We start from the raw sequence: 21,250 nt of genomic DNA on the forward strand, positions 1-21,250 counted from the left end.
CAACCAAATGCACACAGAGCCATATCCCCAGAGGACGTCTCAGACCTGTGCCGTTCCAGCACAGCGTTCTCATAGGTCTACGGTGAAATGAGAAAACCAGGCAGTGCATTTTCAACAAAGCTAGAAGTATTTATTTAAAAGAATTCCCTCTGAATCTGAGATTATGACTCTTCTGCCTTTTTTGGTATTTAGATACCCTTCCTTTCACGAAATGGTGGCAAAAGTAGAGACAGTTAGTTTTATACTTGACAAAAGAACAAAGAGGCAGTCCCATAGACACCCTTCACATTTTTTACTCTTTTCTTTTTACCGGACCATAATTTAAAAATTTGGAAATCACTAATCTAAAAGATGTTACATACCCAGATATTTGGAAAAAAAAAATCCACTATTTATAACCAGATTTCTGCTTTCTGTTTCATCCGGACAAATGGAATAACCCAGACATAGCTCGAATGAGATTTCTCAACGCCACCCATGATATGGAGTTTCCATTTTGACAGGCTGGCTGTGAGTTAGGAAACTATTATCACAGTGATGGAGGGAATGCATACACATCCTGAGCTAAAGTGGTATGTTTTCTCAGATACTGACAAGTAGGGACAAAGGTTCAACGGTGACTAATGAATAAACTGTTAAGGTGGAGTCAGGACTTAATTGTTTAAAAGCAGTCACTTGAGGCATGTAGCTGCATTCACTGTGAAACCAAATCAAGCTTCTGATGATGTGGCAAGGACAGATGTATGTATTTATTTATTTAAACAAAAAGGCTTAGCACTTCATCAAAGTCTACTCTCCGCTTATACTTTGAACAGCTACTATAAGGGGATGTAGGATGAACAAGTTATCTTTGGGTTTTTTTTTTTGTTTTTTTTTTTGCTAATTCTGGGAGTAATTACAGCATCAAATTTCTGGGCATGTTCTTCAATAAGTAGGTCAGGCTCAAATGTTTGGATACAGTAATTTAGGAGGAGGAGCTTGTCCTGAGGAGGTTGCTAGAAGGGAGATGAGGGAGACAGAGCCAAAGGCATAATAAATGATAAATTATGCATTAATCAGGCCACTCCTTCATTTCCCTATTGTGGTTAAGAGATTACAATATTAATCTAGCACTACGCATTTAATACAATGAAAAGCAGTGATGAAGAAAACTTCTACTGTTTTCAATGGAAGAAGCGATGCAAAGCTTAAGAAATTGGCTGCAAGATTACCTATTGTCATTTCCACATTCACCTAAAGTGATCACACTTGAACCAAGACTATCATAGGAAAAGGGAGGATGTTTATCACTGGGATCTAGAACTCTGGCTTCCCTAATTTCTTCATGGACCAGAATGGAGCCTGCAGGCAGCACTATGGCCAATCTGCAAATACTGCATTAAAAAAAGAAAAGTGACATGACTTTTTGTTCTTGTTGGGGCTTTCCTTCAACTGTAGCTAAAAAAAAATAATAATAAAAAAAAATACTGATATCAGACCAAAGGGGAAAAAGCCATATATTTTGTTTCTGTAAATATAAACACAGTTGTAGGGGCATACAGTCATGATGTTGACGTAGGTATGGGTGTTTGCATACATTTTTAGAGATGGGCATTGGGTAAATTAAAAACATAATTTCATTAGACATTCAGAACCAGATTCATTCTTTTCAGTTACAAGAAATAAAAGCTTCAATATAAAATAAAGTTGTATTTCTGTATTGAATTGTCTTGAACTTTTGTACTGAACCAATATAAAAATTGAACTATTTTTTGGTATTGAACCAGAAAAAGACCAAATGGTCTCTCAGCCTGAAAATAGAAGTTCACCATTCAATTCCTAAAATAACTTGCTTACTACCATAACATTTGAACAAGAAATATTTAATTTTTAATGCTATTTAAAAAATCCATGTTGCTTGATCTCATTATATGTTTTAAACAAAGTTATACCAGGAGAAGAAACTCAAGAAATAAAGTTTTGTCCAAAAAAATCTCACTTCTGATGGATCCTACTTTAATTCTGAATCATTTCTCAATTCTTTTAATATTCCTCTTGCTTTCATGGACCCATCTCTTATGTAATTTCTAGTGCTGCACTGGGGAGGCCCAGAAAGAAAAAAGTCACAGTTGGTTTGTCTCACTTCCCAGAGACAAAATGACATGGAACTCTGGGTAGTGAGATGTGGGACTGCCGAAGGAAAGAAAAAGAAGTTGTTCCAGCCCTTATGTGAGGATGCCACATTTATTTAAGAGGGGGTAGAGAAAGAGTAATTAAAGGACAGAATTCAACTTACAACTGAAATCTGTATCAGGCACTATCCTAGTGCAGAAGCCCAGCAAGCAGAATACCAGCAAATGAAACACTAACAAGGGTAGCTGCTATCTCTTCAGACAAACCACTGGCAGCTGGGAGCCCACAGGATTTATTATGATCAATTAAGGTTGTGGTGGCCTGGGATAACAGAAGCAGTAGTCCTTGCGACATGGATGTGGAATGGAACATTACGAAAAACACCCCGTTTTTAGAGCTCACATTTTCTCCCAGCAAAAACAGCTCATGCTCACATTTAAGCATGTGTCTGTTTATCCGAAAGCCTTCAATTCTTGCCTCTTGAAATGAAAAATAAAAATTTAAAACAAAAAGAGGATTAGGGGCTTGGGTGATAAAGTAAGAACTAATTAAGGTAACACTTAGAAACTAAAAGCATTAATGAAATTTTAGTTCCCAAAGAGATAAAATGTTACTATTCTCATTTAAAGGATGATAAAAATAAGTTTTACAGAAGGAATTGAGAAATCTAAAAAGCATTAGAAGAGTGTCAGACATTGAAACAAATCACTCCGAGAATGCTCCTACTGTATAAAAATTAGACTCATCTCACCTCACTCCTCACCTTAAATCTGCCTGATATATTCTGAACAAGCTAGATCAGGTTATCTGAGAATCTCTTTAGAGTCCTGAAGGTTAATCCTGTTCTTGCCTCATTAGGAAACATATGACTCTCTTCTCCCATCTCTTTTAAAACTGAGGGTACCACCAACACCCCAACTAGAGCACATACAGTTTCTGCTGACATTCCTAGGCCAGTCAGCCAAAGGACTCTGCTATTTGTGAGCAGACACTCCTAGCACTGGGTGCTGGCTGGCTGACAAGTAACAAGTAGGGAACAATGAAGAGATTCCTTTATTCCCTGAAAAACTGGAAACCTACAGCAAAGTGGCCTGACTCCTGCAGAGAGATTGGCAAATGCACAGAGAAAATTTTCCCAATTTTAAAAAACCATGCACATGTGAAGAATAAACCTCTTATCATCTGAATAATAACAACACCCCAAGAACACTCAGCACTATGCCAGACACCACGTGAAACACCTTGTAGGCCTCGTCTAAAGGAATCTTCAGAACCACCCTAAGGAAAATGATGCTTTGCATGTGACAATAAGCAGAGGCATCTGAGCCTGACACACGTGGATTCAAATCCTAGTTACCCAGTTCCAAGTTGGATAACTTTAGAGGACTGACTGTGTTTCTCAGTTTTAACTCATTCACTCTTCAGAAATGGGCTCTAGCCCTTCGAATTAGACAATCCTATAAGCATTTATTCTACCTCCAAAATCCACCCCAGATGTGTCCAGTTTCTCCATCTGTACAGCCTCAACCCAAGTCTAAGGGGCAGATCTAGGTTTTGTGAGGCCTGAGGGTTGTGCAGTTTGGGAGGCCACATTTAAAGAAAGGGCATACAAAGCTAAGAATACAAAATTAGGTTAAAAAATACTATGTACTTATAGTGAGAAGAGAAATTACAGGCTTGAAAACAAATTTTTAAAGCTGTTTTGAAATATTGCAAACTTTACAAAAATTCAGAAAAATAATATACCATTTTTATTAATTGACATGTTGACACACCTCCATAATTTTTCCTGAATGCTTTGGCTGCATATTCTTTGATCACCTCTTCATATGACAAAAATTTTGTAAAACAGCTTTTGATAAAGACAATGGGTAATACAATCTTTCTTCTGGCAAGTTGAGGATAGTCACCATGTTAGTCTAATATCATGCTGCTATAAAGAACTACCCAAGACCAGGTAATTTATAAAGGAAAGAGGTTGAATTGACTCACAGTTCTACATGGCTTGGAAGGGCACAGGAAACCTACAGTCATGGCAGAAGGTGAAGAAGGCACATCTTACATGGCGGCAGGTGAGAGACAGTGTGTGAGAGCACAGGAAAAACTACCATTTATAAAACCATCAGAACTCATGAGAATTCACTCACTATCATGAGAACAGCATGGGGGAAACCACCCCAATAATCCAATCACTTCCCTCCCTAGACACATGGGGATTACAATTCTGGATGAGATTTGGGTGGGGATGCAGAGCCAAACAATATCAGTCACTGAAAGCTTAAAGTATTTATTTCAGCTTTACATGTTATTGTAGTATTATGCAAACATTAGAAATTTTTGTCAAATTTGGAAAGACTACTTTCTCGTTTCTTTTGTAGATGAGCTGTAAGATTTAGGAGCATTTCAAGTTTTCTATGACTAATCATAGTTACAGAGGTGATTAGTGACTAATTTAAATGACTAATCTTAAATACTCTTTGAATCAGCAAAACTCATTAAGCAGTTTGTTGTTGTTGTTCTACTTGAGAATGGTGTGTCAGGAGTTTTATGTTATTTTCATCTTGTGAAACAGCAAGAAATTTAAATATTTTACGAATATGTTTATATGATCTTCTCCTCTTCATTAATTGGATTATCAAGCAATCAATGAACTGTCAGTTTCAGTCATCTCTTGGTAATTGGAACCAGGACCCCCCTCAGATACCAAAATCTGGGTGCTCCAGTCCCTCATATAAAATGGCATAGTGTTTGCCTATAATCTACACACATCCTCCTGTATACTTTAAATCATCTCTAGATTACTTATCATACATAATACAATGTAAATGCTATGCAACTAATTGTTATACCACATTGTTTTATTTTTATTATATTTTATTGTTGTATTAATTTTTATTGTTGGTTTTTCTTCCTGAATATTTTTGATCTGTGATTGGTAAATCTGTGGATGCAAAACCCACAGATAAAAGAATTGACTGTACTTCTCAAAATTTATCTCTTCCTCTTAATGAATTAGTGAAATTTGAAAATTTGGGGGTCACACAATTCACTTTTGAATGGTTTATATCTTTGTTTTATATCTCATTAGTTCCCAATCTATATTTCTTTGGCTCTCCAATAAATGTAAAGACTATCAAGTAAGTTCACTTTATTTGTTTAATGGAACTGTTCCATAGCATCTTTGCAAATCATAGTTACAATGATATATGGCTGACTCACCTTACCCTTGACAGGATCCCAAAAATACCCACAGCCACTCCACTGTCACCCCACCCAAGTGGAAGCATGGGTGGGTAGCAGAGTCAGAATAGAAAGGAACAGCTGTCTTAACAGTTAGCAACTAAAATGTCTTGTTTTTGCAAATATCACTAAGACATATGACCCATGAATACATCACTAAGGCTCTTCTCCTAGCCTAAGAAGAGGTCTATGTAAGCAAGGGGCCTTTCATTAGCTTCAAGATAAACCCATCCAGGCCACCACCGCCTCTCAGCTGGGCTATTTTAGTAGCTTCCTAACTGCTTTCTGTGTTTTCACTCTTACTTATTCTCCTATAATTTATTTCCATGCAGCACCCTGGGAGACATTTAAATATGTAAATTAATTTATGTCACTCTCCTGCTTAAAACCTTTCAGTGACTTTCCATTGCATATATTACACTAGCCAAACTCCTTATTACCAAATACTTGTCCTGCAATCTAGATGCTGCCTAGCTCATAGACTCATCTCGTATCTCCTCAAAGCACCCCCATTGCTCACATGCTGTTGTTACACTGGCCTTGTTCTCATGCTTAAGTGCTCTACTACCCCAGTGAAAATTATGCAACAGTGTTTCGGGAACAATAAAGCACTATATCCACGTGAACTATGACTATTATCAGAGTCAGGAATAGAATGCCTGTGACTAAAATGGCTGAGGAAGAAAAGTTGTAGATTTTGATTCTTGCCAAAGTTTCTTACTACTATAAACACTGTTCTGAACCTCCACAAATGGAACTGCTGAAAATACAGGTCCAAGTCTTACAGCCATATAGCAAGTCACCATATGTGTGCATATGGTACACGTGTATATATACAATATGTGTAAGCAAATGGCAAGGGTATTTAGCTATAGTAGCTTGCCTACATTACAGATATTTTATCAAATTACAGTCTACATTTAGCAATCTAGTTAGTAATTAAAATACAACGTATGGCACAGTGCTACTTAAAGTGAAATAGCAATACAAAGTTTTGAGATTTTAGCCAATGATTTCTAATAATCTTCCTTTATCAGAAAGAGTCAATGTTTTTCAACGTTATCTAGTATTAATGTGGCTGCTCTCCCCAGTTGAGAGACGAAAAGATTGAAGAATAAAGAGCTGATTCAGGTCATGTGTAATCAATAGAGCGGCCAAAAAAGGTCTTGTTGTTCCTGGTCTTGAGAGTATTTGTTCCCTTGCCACACTGGATTTATTTCCTGAAGACAGCAACATCAAGTATTTTTCAGCAACATAAAACCCAACTCAAAGACACACATGAAAATTTGGTGACCAGATGAATATAGAGAATTGATAACAATGAAGAAAAAAACGCAGAAGACCACACAGGTGGGAGATTATTATAACTCCAGAAAGATGAAGAATCTGGGGTTTACTGGATTTTGCACAAGTTCTGCTTTCTCTCTCTGAATTTCAAGGCTCAGCTCATCTTTGTATTCAGTGACTTCCACAGTCTGATCCAAACTTAGGTGTTGCCTGACTTAAACTTCCCCTAAACGAATATTATTTGTATGTCAAATAAGTTTCATATAGTTCCCTTTATAGGTCATGATTATTCTACTTTTCATTGCTCAAATGTTCACTGAAATCCTTTCTATTACCTCTGTTGATCCAAGTCCACTTTCCTCTCAAGATGATGTCAAATCCTTTTCCACAATGTCACTGCTTAGAAATGCCCATAGCTATATCCGCACGATTTTTTATTGCAATGTATACATTTCCATCAGTCTAAGATGTTTTATTGCCATAATACTGTAAACTTCATTAGAATGGGGACTTTTAAAATACTCTATAGTGTCTAGTATTAAACTAAGCACATAATAGACACCTGTTAAGTATGAATTTATCCTCTTAGCAAAGTTAAACCACTACATTTCTATTAATATTTTTCTAACTTTAGACATTATTGTATTCCACTGAAGTCTCTAGAGTCAGACTGCAAGATTTAGAATCACGTTTAGCCCTTTCATTTTCTGGCTTTGTTACCACAGATGAGCTACTTTATTTTTCTGGGCTTTGATTTTCCCAACTACAAAAGGATGATAATAAGAGTAGCTATGTTGCAAGGTTAGTGTCAGGATTAAATGATGGTGCTTAACATAATACCTGGCACATTGTAGTTTTCAATAAATAACATCTGTTGTTATTATTATTACTATCTGTTCCTTATTCTAAATACACATCATTCATGCTTATATGCACTCTCCCAATTAAACATCATTCTTATATTTTTGAATATTTATTTGAAGTTTTATATATGTTTGCCACTTTATTCTTATTAGCATTACTTCTTATATATCACATCTCCTTCTAGGATCATGTTCCTTTTTCCTGCAGAGCATATGGTAGACACGGAAGTTCTCAAAGTGTGATACAGAGAACTTGTGGGTGCTTGAGACCTTACCAATGGATCCGTGAGGTCAAAACCATTTTCATAAGAACACCAAAAATTATCTGCCTTTTCCCTTCTTAACTCTCTTCATGAAGTCTTCCAGAAGTGCATGGCATAGGATATCAAAAGAGATTGAGTGTAAACAAGATATGTGAATTACACTGTCTACTACTAAGACAGAAATTAAAGCTATTTTATTAAAATGTAAAACAATGTCATTCTCACTATTTTTAAAAAATATATAATTTTCATAAAAATGTATTGCATTTAAATTAACACGTAATAGGTTTCCTATTATTTTAAATGAATTGATAAATATTATTTTTAATTTCTCAGTTTTAAAACTTTATATGGTAGGCCAGGTGTGGTGGCTTATGCCTGTAATCCTAACACTTTGAGAGGCCAACACAGGTATATCACTAGAGCCCAGGAGTTCAAGACCAGCCTGGGCAATGTAGTGAAACACCATCTCTGCCCATGAAAATACAAAAATTAGCCAAATGTGGTGGCATGCACCTGCAGTCTCAGCTAATCAGGAGGCTGAGGAGGAGGATCACCTGAGCCCAGGAAGGTCAAGGCTGCAGTGAGCTGTGATCATGCCACTGTACTCCAGTCTGGGTGACAGAGAGAGACCCTATCTCAAAAAGATAAATAATAAATAAAAAATACATAAATAAATAAAACTTCATATAGTAAATATTGATAGCTACAACTCACATAAACAAAAGTTCTTTAGGTCCCTCAATAATTTTGAAGTGCATGAAGAGGGCTGAAGACCAAAACATTTGGGAAGCCCTACTTTAAAGTTTTCTGCAAACCATGGTTTTGGTGGACTTTGGTAGTAAATTCAGTTTTAACTTTAATTTTTCTGAAAATATCTTTATTTTGCCCTCACTCGTGGATGACAGTTGTGCTAAGTATAAAATTAAGCTGAGAGTTATTGTTTCCTCTCAACTATTTGAAGATAGTATTCCATTGTCTTTTTATTTCTGTTACCACTGTTGACAAGGATGCTGTCATTTGACTTCCTGTTTTAGTTTAATTGCTCTTTTTTCCTGGTTGCTTTCAAGTTGTTTTTTTTTCCTTCTTCTTCAACATTCTGTAATCTCAGAAAAATGTGTCTAGGCATGAATTGCGTTTTTATTTATTCTGCTTAGGATACATTGTGGGTTCAAAATCTGAGGATTTATGGGTTTTTTTAATCAGTTCTGGAGAATTCACATCCATTATCACTATTCTTCCATTCTCTGTGTCAGACTTTTTCATTCTAGCCTTGATCTAATAAGCTACTTAACAATCTTTTGGGTTTTATTTTTTATTATTTCAACAATGTTTTTTATATTTAGAATTTTTCACTTTTCATTTTAATGTGTTTTTTTCTAATAAATTTTTGTTGATTAGTAAACTCTGCATTTTAACATCTTTGTTACATATAGAGTTGGTACATATAATACTCTACATAATACACTATATGTCTACACTATGTCTGAAAAACTCAAGTATCTTAGGAGCCTAAATATGTTATCCATCAGTCCCAGAAATCTAAATCAGAGTGGCTGCCTCATGCATTTAAGGATCTTTGATTGTGAGCTCATTTCTTCATCTTAATTGTATAATTCCCGTACCTCATTGGGAACTGGGGAAACTTTTCTGCAGGAAAGATTTGCTCCTGCAAATAACCAGGGGATGCAACTGACCCACATCTACTTTATCTCTGCTGAGTGTCTCAGCTCATCCTGGGAGATCCAAGCTCCCTCATTATTTATTCTGATGCCTGGAAAGTCACCATCAGAAAATTATACCTAAAGATTATGAAACCATGTATACTTTCAATAAGTCTCTGTTAAAAAGCAAATGAGTTCAAGAGGGATACTACTCTTGAGTTATGAGGTGCCTTCCAATAAAGGATCAGTAGACAGATTAATGAGAGCAATGTCCTACAAAACTTCTTAGAGCTGAATTTTCAGAGGACATTTCTGCAGGTTCGTAATAGTAAAAACTAAAGATCTTTTATATCTATATAGAATGAAGATGACAAATTAATGTCACCTCACACGCCAAATCCAACCAAGTGGCAGTGGTGTACAGAGCGCTATATTAAGGAGTCTGTTGTCTTCTTTGGGCCCAGCAGAAACAAGTGCCATAAAAACTTGGTAATGTAATAAGAGCACTCCTATGTACCAGGCACTGCTCTAATTACTTTGCTTGCATCAATTAATTAAATCCACACAATAATCTTATTCTCAGTTGTTATTTTACATTTACAGTTGAGAAAATGGACTCTGGTTAAAGAACTTGCCTGAAGCCATGCAGCAAGTAAATGGTGGATCTAAGTGCTGAACATGGAAAGTCTAACTTTAAGGCTGTCTGCATAATCATTACACAATAGTGCCCCATAAATTAGAGCAGCTAAACAGAGTGAAAGGGACAAATCATTCCTGTCTGTGCATACAATGGTGCAAAACTAGGATCTTTACATGTTTTATCTTTAGATAAAATGAGAACTGGAGCCTGTTTCTTATGTTATCTGGTGGTCTCTACTGGTCTAACATCTGGATCAGAAATACAAGGTTCTTCAAATGACTTAGAAATCATTTAGGAAGTCCCCATGCCATGACCGTTGATGGTGACCATCGAGATCAGGTTAATTGCTGGTGCCACTTGCTTTTAACAAAAAGAATTTTCACACAATCAGTAAATAATCAAATAACAGAGGGATCCCCACCTCCTAAGCTGCGGACCAGTACCAGTCCATGGTCTGTTAGGAACCAGGCCACACAGCAGGAGTTGAGTGGCAGGTGAGTGAGCATTACTGCCTGAGCTCCACCTCCTGTCAGATCAGCAGTGGCATTAGATTCTATAGGAGCACGAACCCTCTTGTGATCTGCACATGCAAGGGATCTAGGTTGCATGCAACTTATGAGAATCTAATGACTGATGATCTGAGATGGAACAGTTTTGTCCTGAAACAACCCCCACCCACCACTACCATTGTCTTCCACAAAACCCATCCCTGGTGCCAAAAAGGTTGGAGACCACTGATACAACATACAACAATTAGTACTGAGTGGATCTTCCTGAGAAAATGTTTCCAGTAGAACATTCATCTAGGATCTAAGGTTAAAAATGCACCAGATGTGCCTATAGAACACTTCTTAGAATATTTGTGACATTTTTTGGTTTACAATTATTCCTATTCCTCAGACTATACAGTCCTCACAGCTAACTTTATAGCACATTCATATTTGCATCCATAGCCTGGTTATATGCCTGACTAGTGGTTTCTTCTTCATTATTGTGCATGTAATGAATGAATGCATGGACTGTTAATGTTTAGCTTAAAACCAGGGAACAGTCTGCACATTAATGCAGACTATCTGTGTTTCTATCCTAAGCTTCTCATTGTGCTATCAACACTTCTGGCTCTTAAGAAAGAGTAAGGTGAGACATACTCACTCTCTCTCTCTCTCTCTCTTTCTCTCTCACAGTTTGGCTGATTTGACTTAGCAGAATTATTAAAACATCCCACAGACCCCGTTTTAGATTTTTAACTGTAAAGACAAGATGACTCTCGGATAAAATTTTCTCCATTTCAGAACGATTTCCATTTACAATTTATATTTGATTTTGAAATACATAAAACACGCATAATTTTTGTCTTAAAATGTATAAATAGGTGGAAGAATATATTTATCTTGTTTTTATTTTTTAAAGAGCTCAGTACTGTTAAAACATTCAAAGGAAAACTTACAAATGAAGAAATACACACATATCTCTGAGTTCCCAGGACCACAAAAAGCAACCACTTGTTTCGCTGATGTTACACATTATGTTTCTAGGATCACATGTGATGTGTTTTCCACACTTACAGCACCTCTATATGTCTCCCATAAAGTTATGTATAAGGTGTTTTGCTAACTGTAGGATACATATTTGTATCTTTTTATATGCATTCATATTATTTATTCATAGATTCCTCAGATAATAAATTGGCAAGCGTTTTATTTTCCTAATTCTTATAGGTTTGCATTATGGTATGTTCCCCTTTGGCAAAGGTTTCATAATTACAGATCCTCAAAGGTGTAATCAGAATATATGCGTGTGTGTGTGTGTGTGTGTGTGTGTGTGTGTACACAGTCAGGCATTGCTTAACAACAGGAATGCATTCTGAGAAATGAGTCGTTAGGCAATTTTGTCATTGTGCAAACATCATAGGGTATACTTATACAAACCTGTATTGTATACCCTGCTACAAACCTAGGCCGTATGGTATAGCCTATTGCTCCTTTATTAGTCCATTCTCATGCTGCTGATAAAGACATATTCAGACTGGGTAATTTATAAAGGAAACAGGTTTCATTGACTCACAGTTCAGCATGGCTGAGGAGGCCTCAGGAAACTTAAAATCATGGCAGAAGGGGAAGCAAACACGTTCTTCTTTTTTAGTAGGAGCGAAGAGAAGTGCCGAGCAAAAGGAGGAAAAGCCCCTTATAAAATCATCAGATCTTGTGAGAACTCACTCACTATCATGAGGACAGCATGAAGGTAACCACCGCCATGATTCAATTACCTCCTACCAAGTCCCTCCCACTACATGTGGGGATTATGGGAACAACAATTTGAGATGAGATTCGGGTGGGGACACAGCCAAACCATATAATTCTTCCTGTGACCCCCTCCTAAATCTTACGTCCTCACATTTCAAAACATAATTATGCCTTCCCAACAGTCCCCCAGAGTCTTAACTCATTCCAGCATTAACTCAAAAGTCCAAGTCCAAAGTCTCATCTGAGACAAGGCAAGTCCCTTCCACTAGGAGCCTGTAAAATCAAAAGCAAGTTAGTTACTTCCTAGATACAATGGGAGTACACCATTCCAAATGGGATAAATTGGCCAAAACAAAGGGGCTAGAGGCCCATGCAAGTCCAAAATCCAATAGGGCAGTCATTAAATCTTAAAGTGCCTAAACGATCTCCTTTGACTCCATGTCTCCCACACTGATACAAGAGGTGTATGTACGGCCTTGGGCAGCTCCACCCCTGTGGCTTTGCAGGATACAGCCTCCCTCCCAGCTGCTTTCACTAGCTGGCGTGAAACGTCTGTGGCTTTTCCAGGTGCATGGTGTAAGCTGTCAGTGGATCTATGATTCTGGTGTCTGGAGGATGGTGGCCCTCTTCTCACAGCTCTACTAGGCAGTGCCTCAGTGGAGACTCTGTGTGGGGGCTCCAGTCTCACATTTCCCTTCTACACTGCCCCAGCAGAGGCTCTCCATGAGGGTTCTGCCTCTGCAGCACACCTCTGCCTGGACATCCAGGCGTTTCCATACATCCTCTGAAATCTAGGCAGAGGCTCCCAAACCTTAATTCTTGTCTTCTGCACACCCACAGGACCAACACCATGTGGAAGCTGCCAATGCTTGTGGCTTGCACCCTCTGAAGCCATGGCCTGAGTTGTACCTTTGCCCCTTTTAGTCACGGCTGGAGTGGCTGAGACACAGGGAACCAAGTCCCTAGGCTGCACACAGCAGGGGCAGCCTGGACTCAGCCAAGGAAAACATTTTTTCCTCCTAGGCCAGGCTTGTGATGGGAGAGGCTGCTCTGAAGCTCTCTGACATGCCCTAGAGATATATTCTTCATTGTCTTGGCAATTAGCATTTGGCTCCTTGTTGCTTATGCAAATTTCTGCAGCTGGCTTAAATTTCTCCCCAGAAAATGGGTTTTTCTTCTCTACTGCATCATCAGGCTGCAAAATTTTCAAACTTGTATGCTCTGCTTCCCCTTTAAATATAAGTTCCAGTTTCAGATAATCTCTCTCAAGTTCAAAGTTCCACAAATCTCTAGGGCAGGAGCAAAATGCTGCCAGTCTCTTTGCATAGATAGAGTGACTTTTACTCCAGTTCCCAAGAAGTTCTCCATCTGCATGTGAGACCACATCAACCTGGACCTAATACTGTCCATATTACCATTACCATTTTGGACAAAGCTATTCAACAAGTCTCCAGGAAATTCTAAACCTTCCCACATTTTTCTGTCTTCTTCTGAGCCCTCCAAATGGTTCCAGTCTCTGCCTCTTAGCCAGTTCCAAAGTCACTTCCACATATTTGGATATCTTTACAGCAGTACCCCTCTCCTGGTACCAATTTACTGTATTGGTCTGTTCTCACACTGCAAATAAAGATATACCCAAGACTGGGTAATTTATAAAGGGAAGAGGTTTAATTGACTCACGGTTCCACAGGGCTGGGGAGGCCTCAGGAAACTTATAATCATGGCAGAAGGGGAAGCAAACACATCCTTCTTCACATGGCAGAAGAAAGGGGAAGAATGAGTGCCCAGTGAAGGAGGTAGCCCCTTACAAAACCATCAGATCTCATGAGAACTCACTATCACCAGAACAGCAAGGAGGTAACAGCCCCCATAATTAAATTACTACCTCCCACTGGGTCCCTCCCACTACAGGTGGGGATTATGTGAACTACAATTCAAGATGAGATTTGGGTAGAGACACAGCCAAATGATATCAGCTCCTCAGCTACAAACCTGTACAGCATGCTACTGTCCTGAATACCGTAGGCAATTTAACACAATGCTAAATATTTGTGTATCTGAACATAGGAAAGGCACAGTAAAAATACAGTTTTAAAAACTTACAGGACCACTGTCATATATGCAGTCTGTTGTCAACCAAAACATTATGTAGCACATTACTGTATATAATTTTTTCCATCTTTACATCACTTGGGAACATACAATATAATTCAACTAACCATTCACAATAAAATTAGTGAGTTGGATAAAAATTGTGTGGATAACTAATGAAAATCTTAGTTAATAAAAAAATAAAATATTTCTAAAAGTGCTATGTACATTTCCTGCCTTCTAAAACAGATTCCTGTGGACATAATTTAATCTTTTTTTGGTAAATTCAGGATAAAGGTTGCTTATTCCGCATTTTTATAGGACATTTATAACCAAATTTATTCATTCAACAAACGCCTATTGATTGTTTAGTATGTTCAAATGATAAAGTTAGGCTCTGGGCTACAAACATTATAAAAAAAAGGATTCTTTTCTGTCTCAACCATCTCATAGTCTGGCAGGGAACAAAGTAATGTGTCCCCAGTTAGTTGTAATAATAAATGCAATAGTTTTGGTAGGCCAAGATGGTCCATTGGAAGCAGCTGCAGTCTGAAGCTCTCACAGAGAAGAAAAAAACTGATGAGTAAATTCTACCTCTTCAGCTGAGGTATCCAGGTTCTCACTTTGGGACTGACTAGGCAGTCAACACAGCCCATGGAGAGTCAGGAAAAGCAGAGTGGGGTGACAGCCCATCTATGAGCAGCACAGAACCAGGAGAACCCCTACCCCCAGCTAAGGGAGGAGGTGAGTAATTGTATGACCCAACCTGGGGAAACCACACTTCTCCCACAGATCCTTGCAACTCATGGAGCAGGAGATCTTCTTGCAAGCCCATGCCACCAGGGCCTTGGGTCTGAAGCACAGAGCTGTGCAACTAAATACCAGATACTGGCAAACCAAATCCAGCAGCACATCAAAAAGGTTATCCACCACAGTCAAGTAGTCTTCATCCTCAGGATGCAAGGCTGGTTCAACATACGTAAATCAATAAACATAATTTATCACATAAACAGAACTAAAGGCAAAAGCCACATGATTATCGCAATAGATACAGAAAAGGCCTTTGATAAAATTCAACATCCCTTCATGTTAAAAACTCTCAATAAACTAGGTATTGAAGAAATACACCTCAAAATAATAAGAGCCACTTATGACAAACCCACAGCCAGTATCATATGGAATGGGCAAAAGCTGGAAGCATTGTCTTTGAAAAATGGCACAAGACAAGGATGCCCTCTCTCACTACTCCTATTCAACATAGTATTGGAAGTCCTGGCCAGGGCAATCAGGCAAGAGAAAAAAATAAGGCATATTCTAATAGGAAGAGAGGAAGTCAAATTTTCTTTGTTTGCAGATGACATGATCCTATATCTAGAAAACCACATCATCTCATCCCAAAAGCTTCTTAACCTAATAAGAAACTTCAGCAAAATCACAAGATACAAAATCAATGTGCAAAAATCACAAGCATTCCTATACACCTACAACAGACAAGAAGAGAGCCAAATCATGAATGAACTTCCATTCACAATTGCTACAAAGAGAATAAAATAGCCAGGAATACAGCTAATAAGGGAAGTGAAGGACCTCTTCAAGGAGAACTACAAACCAGTGCTCAATGAAATCAGAGAGGACACAAACAAATGGAAAAACATTACATGCTCACGGAAGAATCAATATTGTGAAAATGACCCTACTGCCCCAAGCAATTTATAGATTCAATGCTATTCCCATTAAACTACCATTGACATTCTCCACAGAATTAGAAAAAAAACTATTTTAAAATCCATACGGAATCAAAAGAGCACAGATAACCAAGGTAATCCTAAGCAAAAAGAACAAAGCTGGAGCCCGTATAGCCAAGACAATCCTAAGCAAAAGAAGAAAGCCACTACCCAACTTCAAACTATACTACAAGGCTACAGTAATGGTACTGATACAAAAACAGAACAAAGACCAATAGAACAGAATAGGGAACTCAGAAATAAGACCACACAGGTACAACCATCTGATTTTCAACAAATCTGACAAAAACAATCAATAGGGAAAAGATTCCCTATTTAATAAGTGGTGCTGGGAGAACTGGCCAGCCATATGCAGAAAATTGAAACTGGATCCCTTCCTTACACCTTATACAAAAATTAACTCAAGGTGGATTAGGACTTATTTGTAAAACCCCAAACTATAAAAACCCTAGAAGAAAATCCAGAGAATACCATTCAGGACATAGGCACAGGCAAAGATTTAATGATGAAACCACTAAAAGCAATTGCAACAAAAGCAAAAATTGACAATGATATCTAATTAAACTAAAGAACTGCTGCACAGCAAAAGAAACTATCATCAAAGTGAACAAACACTCTACAGAATGGGAGAACATTTTTGCAATCTATCCATCTGACAAAGGTCTAATATCCAGAATTTACAAGGAACTTAAACAAATTTACAAGAATAAAATAAACAACCCCATTAAAAAGTGGGCAAAGGACATGAACAGACACTTCTCAAAAGAAGACATTCATGTGGCCAACAAACATATGAAAAAAAGCTCAACGCCACTTAGCATTAGAGCAATGCAAATTAAAGCCACAACGAGATACCATCTCATGACAGTCAGAATGGCAATTATTAAAAAGTCAAGAAACAACAGATGCTGGCAGGTTTTCAGAGAAAAAGAAAAGGAACGCTTTTACACTGTTGGTGGTTATGTAAATTAGTTCAACCGTTGTGGAAGACAGTGTGGCAATGCCTCAAAAATCTAGAAGCAGAAATACCATTTGATCCAGCAACCCTATTACTGGGTATATACCCAGAGGAATATAAATCATTCTATTATAAAGATACATGCACACATATGTTTATTGCAGCACAATTCACAATAGCAAGGACATGGAATAAACCCAAATGTTCATCAACAGTAGACTGGATAAAGAAAATGTGGTACACATACACCCTGGAAGACTATGCAGCCATAAAAGGGAACAAGATCATGCCCTCTGCAGGGACATGGATGGAGTTGCAAGCTGTTATCCTCAGCAAACTAATGTGCAGGAACAGAAAACCAAATACCATATGTTCTCACTTATAAGTCAGATCTGAACAATGAGAACACATAGACACATGGGGGAGAGCAACACACTCTGGGGCCTGTCCACAGGGGCGGGGGAAGGGAGAGCATCAGGAAGAACAGCTAATGGGTCCTGGACTTAATACCTGGGTGATGGGTTGATCTGTACAGCAAACCACCATGACATTCGTTTACCTATGTAACAAACCTGCACATCCTGTGCATGTACCATGGAACTTAAAAAATCAGAGTTGATAAAAATAATAATAACAATAATTAATGCAATCAATCATACATTAAATAAAAATTTTTAAGGAGGTGATATTTTACCACGTAGCCTGGTCATCAAAAACACAAAAATATTCTAGCAGATATAAAAGAGGATTAAGATACCCTAGGCAGGGAAAAGAACACACAGCTGAAGCATAAATTTGAAGAGATGATGAGGAGATGTGCTAAGGGGGAGAAATAGTAAAGATGCAATATGAATAATGGTTAGTATCATGAATTTGGAATCAGATCAACCTGATTTCAAATCCCAATTCCACCACCTAACTTCATACTTAAGTAGGTTTTACCTTTTTGAGCTTGTTCATCTGTAGTTGTTGTGAGAATTAGATAATGAATGTTAAACATGTAGCTTAGGTCCTAACACCCAGTGGAGAATACTTGAAGTTGTTGTTATTGATATTATCATTCATGTTGCTATTATTAGAAATGACTCACATTAATGTCTTCAAGGATAGGTCTCTAAAGGCAGTGTCCCTAAGGCATGCTTCCTCATGTAGTACCCTTGAACCAACAGCAACTCTCTTCCCCCTCGTCCATCTACCACCATCACAATGGGCCCCACTAGCAATGCCCATTATGCCTGAACGTTTCTGATTTCATATCTTGGTAAAATATTTCCCCAACTCCTACTTTTTCAGAGCTCTACTTTCTAAGAAAGAGGCATAAAATTAGAAAAAAAAGACAACCTTATCTGTGCTAAAATAAAAATAAACTTCAGTTGAGTGTTCCTACCCTTGCAGGATGTTTCTATGCACTTTAAATATGCTCTTACTGAAATGATGTCTTAGGCAAAGAATTCACTGTAATGGTGAGAATCTCAAATGCAATGGCAGGCCTGAGGGAGAAATTTCCACACAAACATTTCGGACCCCTCTAATGAATTATGAGTAGGTGGCTTCCTCTACCAACATGAAGAGCCATCCCTGCAGAAAACATTGCAGCTGGGTTCCAGTTTTGCATTCCATACATTTCCATTAACGTGGGTGGAAGATTTCATGGTACTATCTAGTTTATTCTTAGCATGTATGGGTCATGCATTATTCAGCATTATGAGACATCTATTTGAATAATAAGGTTAAAACTATTTTTAAGGCCATGGCTAACAAAGCTGTAAATATTATTAAAAGACAGAGCAGATGAAGCCATGAATACTCACAATACACAAGTAATAAAGTGAAGAAGTTTTTATAAGGGAGCTAAGAGGAATCCAACCGGTTCCCCCAATCTGTGAAACTCCAAACCTCACTGTGCCTGAAGACCTTGGAGAGACCTAGTTGATGCCAACTCATTTTTCTACAGAACCAGTGGGTGCACTCTCTGCCTACACCAGATTTTTCAGTAGCAACATTTCCGAACAAACCACTAGTTTTCTAGGATCAGATAAAGTTACAAGCATCCATAAATAAGAACTTCTTAATATAATTATGAGTCTTGCTTTGGAGGGAGGAAGGGATGCAATGGAGTGATCCTCAGCTGGGTCATTAAAATAATTCAGTTGCAAGTTGCTTAACTGAGGACTCCCTACTCCACAACTTCTACAAAGTAAATCTGGGCTAGAAGGTGATTGGTTAATAATGTGATCGGTGTGGCTGGCTGTCTCTAGGTGCTTTGATAAAAATATATTTGTGCTAAAGACACTATTTATTATAAGTCACATAAGGGTGTGGTGTTTCAATGTTTCCATGTTTAGCAATTATAAACTGAACCTATTAAGTGCTTTTTAACCAACCCAGAAAGCAGACAAACTTAAAATAAGCCCAGACTACACGCTCTCTATAGATATCCTTTTTTTCTGGTCTTGATTTTACAGCTAAAATGTCTTCAATCCCTCTTGCCATTGACACCTTATAATCTTTATATGGAAATCTTAAGCAAAAATAAATACTAAACTTGATAACCTCTGCTTCAAATAGAAAATAGTGGTATTGAGGTAAAAGAAGCAAACTGTTAACACAAGTAAAATTAAATCTGTCCAGGAACCTTTATTTTAGAAAGATTGGTATTCAAATCTTGATTCCTTGTGTTGAAACAGATGGGCTTAACAGGAATAATTCCTACAGTATATCACTTAAAAATTCACTATTTATGCGAAGGATTTATGTTTCCAGAGTACCAGTAAAATGCCTTTGCTCTTCTTTTCCCACATGTACTTGAACATTTCAACCACTTTTGTGGTCTCAACTATCACCCCAAGGTGAATTAGTTCTATATTCACATTTCCTTTTGCACTTGCTTTAGCTTAACAACGTTTCTGCCTACTGGTTCTGCCAGCTGTGTCTCTCCCATTAACCTCAAGCTCAAGCTGGTTGAAATGATTCATCCCCTTATCCAATAATTCAGAGAAACTTCTGGGCTCCTAATTGTTCTCAATAAAATCTCCATGTCTGGAGTCACAGAGACACACAATTGCAAAGTCACCCTTCCTTTTCCTTTTTCCTCTTTCTCTACAGCAGAGGTTCTCAACTTCTGCTTTATGGATATTTTGAGACTGAAAATTCTTTGTCTGGGGAAAGGAAGGCTAGAGTCGCTCTGTGTGTTTTACAGTGTTTGGCAGTATCCCTGGCTTCTACTTACTTGTTGCCAGTGGCTGGGCTGTATCCACTCCCCAGGTTGTAACAACCAAATATCTCCAGACATTGTCAAATATTCCTGGGGGGTAAAATCACTCCCCACCTCCAGTCACTTAGTTGCCTAATAGCCAAGTGAATTTTCCCTATTCTTCTCTTGTAGCTTCTTCACATCAGTCCTTGCTATCTCATTACTGTGCCAGCCCCCGGGGAGAACAATCAGTGTGTGCTGTCTTTTTGCAGTACATTTTAGTGACGTAGTAGGCAGTGTGTAGCAAGACATGCCAAACTCAAAAACCAATAACCAATATGGGAGAAAGAAATTCAGAAAAGAAATCTTGGAAATATTTCTGGTAACTCAGAAGTCCTGAATAGATTTTTTTTAATTGGAGTCTGAGGATTTTAATGTTGACTTCATCTCTAGAAATTTAAAATCATGATTTGGGATAGAAAGGACCAAATAAGAAGCCACTATTTAGCCATTGTCTATGTGAGTTAATTATTTAAACAATCTTAAAATGTGAAGCTCTTTATAGCAAAGAATATAAGTATGCACAGCAGAAAGAACATGGTTTTAGGATATTATTAAGGTAGTGAATCCCACCTTTGATAATGTGCTAGTGAAGGATAAGAATATCTAACTCTACCAGACTTGTTCTGAGGACTAGAATAGTGAATTACTATTTCTATATTCCATCTTTTACCAGAACAAACTTGAGATAATTCAAAATGTCACATGCTTGGCACATAGCACGTGTTCAATAAATGTAAACTAAAAATAACATGCGTATTTCATACTGAGCCTGTTACAATGACTTTAAAATGAAATTAGATGTGATCCTGTGACTGTTCCATGAGGAATCACATTAGACAAAAACAATAGTGCTGAGAAAGCAGTCAGAATTTCCTGGGGGGTGTAGGG

The sequence above is a fragment of the Pongo abelii genome, chromosome 7 (genome assembly GCF_028885655.2).
Source record: "Pongo abelii isolate AG06213 chromosome 7, NHGRI_mPonAbe1-v2.0_pri, whole genome shotgun sequence".
Classification (NCBI taxonomy): Eukaryota; Metazoa; Chordata; class Mammalia; order Primates; family Hominidae; genus Pongo; species Pongo abelii.